This window comes from Python bivittatus, unplaced genomic scaffold (genome assembly GCF_059951505.1).
Source record: "Python bivittatus isolate LINGU-HERP-01145 unplaced genomic scaffold, Pbiv_v1 ctg000470_np1212, whole genome shotgun sequence".
Taxonomy (NCBI): Eukaryota; Metazoa; Chordata; class Lepidosauria; order Squamata; family Pythonidae; genus Python; species Python bivittatus.
The window spans coordinates 363,343-374,025 of NW_028277065.1; the positions used below are offsets into that span (position 1 = coordinate 363,343).

Genomic DNA, 10,683 nt, shown 5'->3' on the forward strand with positions numbered 1-10,683 from the left:
TACTCCAAGTGGGATCCTTTGTCTGACCATAGTCTAGGGTGTGGCTCTTCCTCATCCTGTCTCCCAAGGTTACCCTCAAAGACCATTACACTCTCTTTCTGTTCACAATTCATATCCATCTGTAGCTCTCCATATTTTGATTAATTGTCTCTCCCATCTCTACTTCCTTGCAGGTGGGGCATGCATCTTTGTCATAAATGAAACATGGATAATCAAACCACAATGCCTTACTTTCTTCTCATGGATTTCTCAGAAACCTGGCAGCTGAAGCTTCTGCATTTGTTTTTGTTTCTAATATTGTACCTGGCAATTGCAACAGCAAATCTTCTCATCATCTCTGCAGTGGCTATTGACCATCAGCTACACAGCCCCATGTAATTCTTTCTAACGAATTTGGCTGTGCAGGACCTGGGCTCTATTTCAGTCATTGTCCCCAAATCCATGGTGAATTCCCTCATGAATACGAGATACATCTCTTATTTTGGTTGTGCTGCTCAAGTCTTTTTCTTTCTCTCCTTCGAAGCTTCTGATTTCTTCCTCCTGACAGTCATGGCCTATGATCGGTATGTTGCCATTTGCAATCCACTGCAATATGAGACAGTAATGAATTGGAAAGCCTGCACTGAAATAGTGATTCTGGTGTGGGCAACCAGTCTCCTCTATGGAATGCTGCATACGAGCAGCACCTTTTCAGTCCCTTTCTGTTCTAACAATGTTAACCAGTTTTTCTGTGAAATTCCACAGTTGCTAAAGTTATCCTGCTCTGATCTTAATCTCATTTAATTTAGAGTTATTGCAGCTTTTTCCTTTGCAGGATTAGGCTGTTTTATTTTTATCATCATATCTTATGTCATGATCCTCAAACAAGCATGGAGAATCCCTTCTGTCCAGGGAAGGCAAAAGGCCTTCTCTACTTGTGTTCCTCACATTACAGTGGTTTTTATATTTTTCTTAACTGCATCTTTGGCTTACCTGAGACCTCCCTCTAACAGCCCATCTTACTTAGATTTAGCATTAACTGTTCTATATTCTTTACTTCCACCTCTGTTGAATCCAATTATCTATAGCATGAGAAATAAGAATATCAAAGTTGTCCTCTCTAAAATATGGGGATTTTGAAAGTTTGTTCCAGTAATTCTTTCTCTTTTGTTTTATTTACTTACTTACTTACTTACTTACTTACTTACTTACTTACTACTGCACCTTTCTCCATTGAACTAGGAACTGAACTAGCCAATGTGTCTGCTAGTGTCCTGGGAATATTTGCAATGGAATGTTTGTGGTATTCCTAGGCATGAATGTCAGGAATGTGAGGATCCAGAGAATCTCTCAAGCAAGATCCTTTTCAATTTAATAGACTGAATCACCCAGTCTTCTGTTGGGAGGGTGGCCCAGAGCAATCAGACATCATTTGCCTGGAAGAATGGACTGGCCAGTCTGCTTAAAAGTGTATTACATTTCAAAGTCACAGTACCTTTTTAAACTCCTTCAGTCACCTTGGTAACATGCTTAGTATAATTGTCAGTGCTGTGTACGCTGTTTTTCTCACTTTATTTCTGGCTGCTTGTTGCTTCCTTCATGGATCTAATCTCCACCCTGCCTGTTCCCAAACCAGCATTTCCTTCTTCATTCTATCCTCCTTCCCAGTGCCTGAATTTAGGGGCTGGTAAAATAAACTGCAACTCCAGATATCAGGAAGTCTACCAGCAAAGGATTTCTATCCTATTTCCTATTTCCTGCCTCCTGCAATCCAATTTAACTTAACATTTTAACTATCCTTGGCTTGCACCAATTTTCCTACAATCTGCCACAAATCAATTTACATTATTAAATAATATCATGTTTTTTTTCTTTTTTTAAAAAAAGCTCTGCAGATCAGTGATCAGAAGCAGCCTTTTTTTTTTTCCCTTGTATATTGTTCTTGGTAATTTCTATTCTTCATGTAGCTTTCATTTCCAAAATTATTAGCAGCCATGTGTCCTAATAAAATGGTCACAACACAGCCAGGAACTTGGTCATTAATAGTTCCTTTTGAAGGTTAGAAAAATAATTAATGATTAAATATGCCTTGTAAAATATTTCAGTTTCCTAGATTTTTTTTTTCTTTATAAGACAGCTAGAACTTTCTTCCTTTTCTTTCTTTCTTTCTTTCTTTCTTTCTTTCTTTCTTTCTTTCTTTCTTTCTTTCTTTCTTTCTTTCTTTCTTTCTTTCTTTCTCTTCCTTCCTTCCTTCCTTCCTTCCTTCCTTCCTTCCTTCCTTCCTTCCTTCCTTCCTTCCTTCCTTCCTTCCTTCCTTCCCTTTGTTTTTAGAAGCCACAGCTCTTAATCAAAACAATCTGGAACATATTTGAATAATGCTGAATATCTACCTGAAAGTTTTCTGTAGTGAAAGATGGAGAAGTGGACTTTTTTACTTCTCTAACAGAGGTGTGTATGTGTGTATGTAAGTGTGTGTTTGTGTGTGTGTATACAAAGTTCATATATATAATTCAGATTTACCATATTTTTCCGACAATGAGACGCCCCCATTTACAAGACGACCCCCACTTTTCCAACCCAAAATTAAAAAATCAATATTTTAAAGATAGTGCAGAACACATTTTTATTTAGTAATTAGTTAACATTTACCTGATACACTCGGTGGGAGGAGGTCCAAACCGTCTCTCTGCAGCTCTATTTCCATGCTCTTTTGCATAACTGATTACATTCAATCACGAGTGAAACTGCGGATAGCTTGTCTCTGCAAACAGACTTCCTCTAATTGGTTTGTTCAGCATCAGCTGACGTCAGTTACATCAGGCTCGTGACTGGAGGAAGTCTGTTTGGGAGACAAGCTATTTCACTCGTGATTGGAGGCTAGCAATAGGAAGAAGCCTCTCTGCAGAAACAAAGTTTGGCAGTTTTGCAACCACGATTCTCGGCTGACTTCCTTGAATAAGACGCCCTTCAGTTTTTAGGGTAAGGATTTTAGAAAAAAGTATCGTCTTATAGTCGGAAAAATATGGTAATCACATTTAGAATAGGCCATTGATGTGAAAGCACTTTGTGAAAGGACTTCGAAAAAGGACCCAATTTACATGTCAGAAAATGTATCATCCTTTTCAGGAATATAAGTGACTATGACAGGATATCACAAGGGCTCCATTTAAAATGGAATCTTGAGTTTCAAAATGGCTAATCAGAATTTTTGGCAGGTTGACATCACCTGCAGATTCCAGTCTGCGTTTCTTTCTGTGTGTGTGTGTGTGCTTTTTTTACAAGTACTCTAAAAGTTCCCCTTCAAGTACTACTATGCTCTCTCATTGGTGCAGGGAGGTATTCCTGGGAGGAAAGAGTAAAAATCATGGGACTGTTCGCCAGGGATACATACTCGCAGCAAGGTCACCTAAGGTGTGAAGATGATTCCTCCTCCCCACCTAAAAAAAGAAAAGAAAATCAGAAAACCAGATAGATAAAGTAACTGATAATTGGAAGGTAAGCCCCTCAAATTGAATGGCACTTGACAGGTTACTGAGGAAAAACTGAGGATCTTTTAGAATACTAATGGTGCTAATGATGTGGCTAGAGTGAAATGTTCGAGATGTCTACTTACTGATGGTGTCATGCAGGAAGAGAAAATCCAAAACTGTAAAGACAAAATTACAGTGGGATCATGAAAGTTAAGAACCATTAACCTTGGAAAGCTTAGCATAGTGAAAGATGAAATGAATCAACTATAAATTGATATATTTAGCATCAGTGACTTGAAATGGAACTGGAAAATATGACTCAGAAGAACATTATGTTTACTATCCAGGACATGAAAAAGAAACACCATTACTGTTATAGTCAGGAAGGAAGTAACAAAGTCAGTTCTGGGTACAATCTTGCTAATAATGCAGACAATGACCTAATAATATCAATTAGACCACACCAGCAACTCTTTAATATGTCATCCAAGTTTATGTTACAACTACTGATGCAGAAGGAGAGGAAGTTGATGAGTTTAATAGTGAAGTTTAATCTGAAATCAACAGAACATGCAGAGCAGGATGTGCTGCTTGTGGTTGGAGATTGGAATACCAAAGGAGATTAATATCAATGTCAAGGAGAAAATGCTGAAGGATTTAAATGGAACCCCAAATTATAGAAGGTTATATGCTAATAAACAATTTAGTGGGCTGTAGTGCAGGTCCAACAGAAACCAGCAGTGTAAGTAAAAAAAAAAAAAAACTTATCTTAAATAAAAGATGTTCAAATATATTCTTAGCCTGTGTTTTGCTATATGATCTGTGAAGGAGTCTTCTTGGGAATGGTAGATACAAGGTATGACATTTTGTCATATCTTCATTGCAGGAAAGAATTTGGTGTAGAAAAAATAATTATTTTTGTGGATCCCTTTCTAAATTCCTAAATGTTATTCATTATGTATCCTATTTTATAGGTATTCTTCCACATTTCTATGGCTTTACTGTATGATTTATTCCATAAATATTTTTATAGGTCTCAGTGGGATTACTATGTATCTTAAACTATAGACACTCTTATAGGTTTCTAGGAATTTCCCTAAATTTCTTTTCCATCTCTCCCCTTTCTATTTTATAGAAAGGCTTGAATTGCCCACATCTGTGTTTTTGATCTGGGCTTAGCTAGCCCAGTTCTCAGCTGCTCTGCCAGCTGTGGAGGACAGAGAAACTAAGACTCTTTTATCTTGAGTCTGCATTCTAGCCAACCATCAGCCTCCTCCTAATGTTCCTCCTCCCAAAAAATGTTTATCTGCCTTGGATGGGACCTTGGATGAGAGCTGAAGTATTCCATTTTTTAGCCAGTTGTCTATTGAGCTGCCAGTGGGATATTTGTGTCTCTGTTTCTCAGTTTCTGGTAGGGAGAAGAGAAAACTTGGTTATCAATATCAGCTGGAAAAATGTGAATACCAATGTTAGTTGGTTGTTGGTGCTTTTAAAGACAAGAGCTGCAGTTTCTACACTTCTCATTTTTAATATTCCACTTGGAAATTATAACAGCGAACCTTCTCATCAACTCTGCAGTAGCTTTTGACCATTGACTGCACAGCCCCTTGTACTTCTTTCTGATGAATTTGGCTGTGCGGGATCTGGGCGTTGATTTCCTTCATTGTCCTCAAATCCATGATAAATTCCCTCACAGACTCCAGACAAATCTCTTACGTTGGTTGTGCTAGCTGGGAAATTCTGGGAGTTGAAGTCCACTCATCTTAAAGTTGTCCAGTTTAAAAAAACATTGTGCTAGGAGATGGGGGCATTTTCCTTGTTACTTTTTCCTTTCCTTTTTTCCTGCTCCCTGTTTTCTTCCATCCTTACCACACCCAAATCTGATTTATTTTTGCAGGCTTCTGAGACAATTCTGCTTCTTCCCAAAGTAGTTTTTCCCTTTCCTTCCTTCCTTCCTTCCTTCCTTCCTTCCTTCCTTCCTTCCTTCCTTCCTTCCTTCCTTCCTTCCTTTCCTTTCTTTCTTTCTTTCTTTCTTTCTTTCTTTCTTTCTTTCTTTCTTTCTTTCTTTCTTTCTTTCTTTCTTTTTCAATTTCTGTAGTTTCCCATCTCAAATTCATGACTCTGGGTGGCTACAGGGTTAAAAGACAATATAAAAGTAGAAAAAGAAAAAAGAAAAAAGAAAAAAGAAAAAAGAAAAAAGAAAAAAGAAAAAAGAAAAAAGAAAAAAGAAAAACCAGCAAACAGAGACAGCAGCCAAGGTCAAAACAGAACCATCAATCACAGGTTAACATAACCAATATACAGATCCCAGAGGATGAATGGCACCTGCCCTGATTGTCAATGGACAATACACTAAACAAACAAGGGGTTTCCTTATTGAATCTGGCCTTTAAATGCAACCTGTACAGTCTCCTTGGCTCCAACTTTGACACTTCAAATGGGGATTATAACTTTCTAAGTTCAATTTCATTCTGGTCTATCCTGCATTCCTTTCCTGGGCTAGTTCCTTTGATGTTCATAACAGAACAAAAAGTGATCATCTACCCTTGATTCTGACCCTTTTGGCTTCTGAGGCCCTTTCCCCTGTGGGATACCATACTCTTGATTGCATCCCCCAGGTTAAATACACTCTCAGATGGAGCTCCAACCTCAGTGAAAAAATCACTGCTTTTCTAAATACCCCAAAGATGCTGAATCCAAGGATTCTTTTGTTGCAATCTGACTCTAATGTACTTGATATTTTTAATTCAAACAACAGTGTTCTAAGCTCCCAGCTTATCACTACTTGTAATCTTAGAAGGAATAACACAAGGAAGAGATGGTATGACCAAGACTGTAGGAATAAAAGGCAAGCTCTGAGAAAGCTACAGGTGAGAGTTCCAGGGGAATAGACATATTCCTTCATTCAGTTATTGGTTCATTTCAAATCCCAATACTGGGAATTATTAAAGACTAAGAAGTTATCCTACTATAGAGATCAATGGAGGGAACCTGGCCTCAGCTTGAAAGAGATAGAGAAGAAGAGAGAGGGAGAGGAAATTTTGGGAATTGGTGGCTAATGGTTTTTCAGCACAAAGCACCATGCCCTATGCATGCATCTCAGCACAAAGTTGGAACCTACATTTTTCCTCTATTTACAGCTGCCCATACAGTGAGCCAATAGCAATATCTATCACAGTAAGCTTACTACCACAGCGGCCACTCGAAATCTGAGTGTAAGCAGCTGGTTTCAACATTGACCCTTGGAAAAACCCCTGGACAGGATATGGTTCTTCCAGAGGTATATAAGAAGAATGATTCCCAGTGGGTTCCCATCATAACTAGACTCTTCTAAGAAATAGATAAAACATGTGTTGTACCTCCTCACTGGAAACAAAGTATAATATCCATAATTTTCAAAAAGGATAACAGGCAGGAACCTGCAAATTATCCTCCAAATAGTGTGATTCGTATTTCTTCTAAGCTCTCTGGCAGACATCTTTTGAATAAATTACAAGATTGGGAGGAAGAAACAAAACTCTTTCATGCAGAACAGGTAGGGCTTCAAAAATGACATAGCAAAGTAGATCACAGTGCCACTTTGGAGGCCCTTATTCAGAAATATACCTATGGGCATACAAAACCACTCTGTGTCAGTTTTACTGATCTCTGTCTTTGATTCCACTGACAGGTCTCAATTCTGGGAGAAACTAGCTAAGAGAGACATCAATAAGTGCCTTCTCAAATCAATAATTGAAGTACATACTGACATAAAAGGCAGAGTAAGAACAGGCCCACATGGGTCCTTGTCAGACCCTATTTCATTGGAGAGAGTAGCTCCGTAAACAGGGTGGTTTACATGCTCCCTTCTTATTTCACTTTTATATTAGTGATATTGTAATGGTCATGATTCCACAAAGTCCTTTTCTCCCCCTCATTTAATGGACAGAAAATTTCAATGTTTATGTATGTTGATGACATGGGTCTTATTTCCTGTACTGAGATTGGCTTTAGAAGATTATTGGCCAGAAAAGCTGTTTTATGCTAAAGGGAAAAACTGAAGATAAACTGTAATAAAAAAATGGGAGTAGTTTTTGGCAGAACTAATATTAAACACAAATGGACAATTAATGCCCAACAAATAGAGCAATGCCCCTTTTTTAAATACCTGAGCATCACCTTTCATAAGCCCTTTTTATGAAAAACACATTTAACTACTGTCTCAGCAACTGCCCAGTATACAGTGGGCGGTATTCTGATTCTTTCTATTCTACAGGATGGCAACTGGTGGCCCTACAACTAAAATATTTCAAGGAAAGTTGACAGCCCAGATGTTGTATGGGCCTGAGGTCTGGGGATGAGATGAGAAAGTTATTGCCCAATTGGAAATAGTCCAAAACAACTTGATTAGGAAGATTTTGGGACTCCTTGAGGGGACCTCCTCTGCCATAACTAAGGATGGAGGGAGGGTTACTTTCCATTGCTGTCAGAATACATCTTGCATTGTAGGGACACATTAAGCAACTAGAAAGCCTTCCAGAATCCCATCTGCCCAAACTCGGTTTTCTCCATTGCACAGTTTGGAACCAATGGAGAAAATGTATGTCACCCATCCTATAAATGTATTCCCTACCACATTGGGGAAAGTTTAGCTGTTGGAACAGAAGAAGTATTAGAGACAGGCTTTTGGAAATGGATGCCAATCAAGATGCCATTGCAGCACAATCATCCAAACATTCATCTTGATACCATGCCCTCGGCATATCTCAAAGGGAGCTCTTCCAAGCACCCTGTCAAACAATCTCTCTGTCCTACTAGAAAAGGGTACAATATTGGAGAGTTTAACCAACAATTTAGAAAACTAACTGTAAAGTACAATCCAGGATGATTAAACCTGTTGCAGAACATACCTCTGGCAGGTTTTTGCACTCAATCTAGACTTGAATTCTCAGTGTAGAAAGTGAGAATAGGTGACCTTCAACCCCTGTTCTGTTGGTAAGGTCATCTATGATTGTAGAATACAATGGGAGGACTATTAGAAGAATATTCCCAAATGCATCAGCTGTTAATGGCTCATCACATACATAAGAAGTCAGGTCTGGATATTTTTATTTTCTCTAGTTTTGATTGCATAATTTATATTATGTAATTGCCTCTTGAGGGAAACAAAATGATTAATAAGCTTGCTAAATATAAAGTCAAGTTTTTCCACTGAAGATTGACCTGATCAATAGAGTGATTGCAACTACTGCAAGACCAACATTTAAAAGCCTAAAAAGTAAAAAAAAAGAAGAAAAAAAAAAAAAAAGAAAAAAAAAAAAAGAGAAAAAAAAAAAAGAAGGAAAAAGAAAAGAAAAGAAAGAAAAAGAAAAGAAAAGAAAAGAAAAACTGTAAGTATACTATAGTAAGTATATTGAACATTTTACAGAAAATCAAATCACCTCTTATTGAGATAATCTGACATTTATTTAAATTTACATTATATGACTGTACATTAGTTTTGATTCTATAATTTTCTCACTAAGAAAAGAATTTAATGAAAAGATATTAGAACCTAGTGCTCTACTAGCACAGTGTATGTTATGGGAAGGGAGACAACAAAGAGAGATTTATTTTCAGACATTTGGAGTATAAAAGATAGATTGAAAGTATTATGAACCAGAAGAAAGAGAATCAATGGGTGACGGTTGTAGATACATCCTAAAAAACAGATCACGTGCCTATTAAACATGAAGGTACCTCTCCAACATGCTGATTGTGCTGATTAATAATACAGATAGCTACAGTTTGCAGAAATTCGGAAAAAAATGTTCAATATTGAAAAAAAAATGATTGAGTGAACTGATCACTAGTAATGAATTAGCATTGTCAAAGTCCTTTTTAGGTTCAGTTGCACAAAAAGGATAAAAGTAAATTTCTACCAAAAAAAACTTGTATTACTGGTGATAAACATTAACACTATTCTGTTAAATAGGTGCTGATGTTCCATTCACTTCATATTTAGAGAAAGAGAAAATCTCCTTATTTGGTATGAATGTTTAAGGGTGGTGGTTCACGTTCTTGTTTAGCTAGATATGTTTATCAAAGTATGTAACTGTGCAGCTAACGTTAAAAATAATTTTAAAAAAACAGTGGAAAACTAAACTATAAGTAACACATTTTGTGAAGAGTGTGAGTGGCAACCAAGATTCAGAGAAGTATCTCATAGAATCGCAGGGTTGGAAGGGGCTCTCTAGGATATTGAATCCAAGTCCTGCTCAGGTGAGCAATCCAAATTAAAGTATCTTTGACAGATGACTCTCCAGCCCCTGCTTGAAAACTTTCACTGAAGATGAATCATCTTCATCCGTGGCAATTGGTCCCCATGTGAAACTGCTCTTACTTTTCAAATATTTCCTAAATGTTCAATATAAGGAAATGTTAACTGGAGAATATTGACCAGAATATGAAGATATCCTCCTTATTTCTCATTTCTCTTGGTAAAATTTGCTTCCCCGTGTACTGTAATTTTAAGTACTACCTGGTGAATATGGAAAAAGAGTTATGTTTTCTTTTGTACAATTCATATACTTTAATGTACAATTATATACATGTTGCCCAATATTTATTTGTTTAAAGTAGTAAGATATTTTTCAGCCACAGCATTCCCAGAGCAGATGACAAAATGATTCTCTCTCTGAATATGTGTCTGTATGTCTCTGTTTCTATCTGCGCTCGTTACACAAATTCAGGCAATAGGAAGTCTGTTTCCTCAAGCTTTCAAAGGAAAAGACGTAAAAATATATTATTTCTCTACTAGATTTGTATCCTGTCTTTCCTTCAGGAGGTCTCTCTGTATGGGAGCTCTGTCTCCAATTTTCTACCACTGGAACAATTCTGTAACAGCGACAAGAGATACTTACTGTCCAAAAACTCCAGGGAACTTCCACTGAAGATGGACTTGACAAGTCTTCCAAGTTCTAGGCAAACATTTTAACGAGTGCAGGAAGGAAAAGAATGGAGTGGAAGAAGAAAAAAATTGTGGTTGATGGTTAGGTCTTTAGTCAAGTATGGATTGAAGTGCATGAATAGTGCTGTGATTGGGCAAAGGAAGGTAGTACATTCCTTCTTTGAAATCTGTGCTTCTCTGTTCATTCTTAGCATGTTTTCCTTCCATTTTTCCACAGTGTTCTCAGTTTGTATCAAGCTGTAAATTCACTGTTTTTTATCTAAGTGTATCTTTATAAGTTAAATTAAATTAAGTAATATTTTAAGC

At 37.2% G+C, this 10,683-nt stretch overlaps 1 pseudogene; it reads left to right on the plus strand.

Annotated features, from left to right (window-relative positions):
* The first annotated feature begins 180 nt into the window (after positions 1–180).
* On the plus strand, positions 181–1,119 carry LOC103064910 (olfactory receptor 14A2-like; annotated as a pseudogene).
* The last annotated feature ends 9,564 nt before the right edge of the window (positions 1,120–10,683 follow it).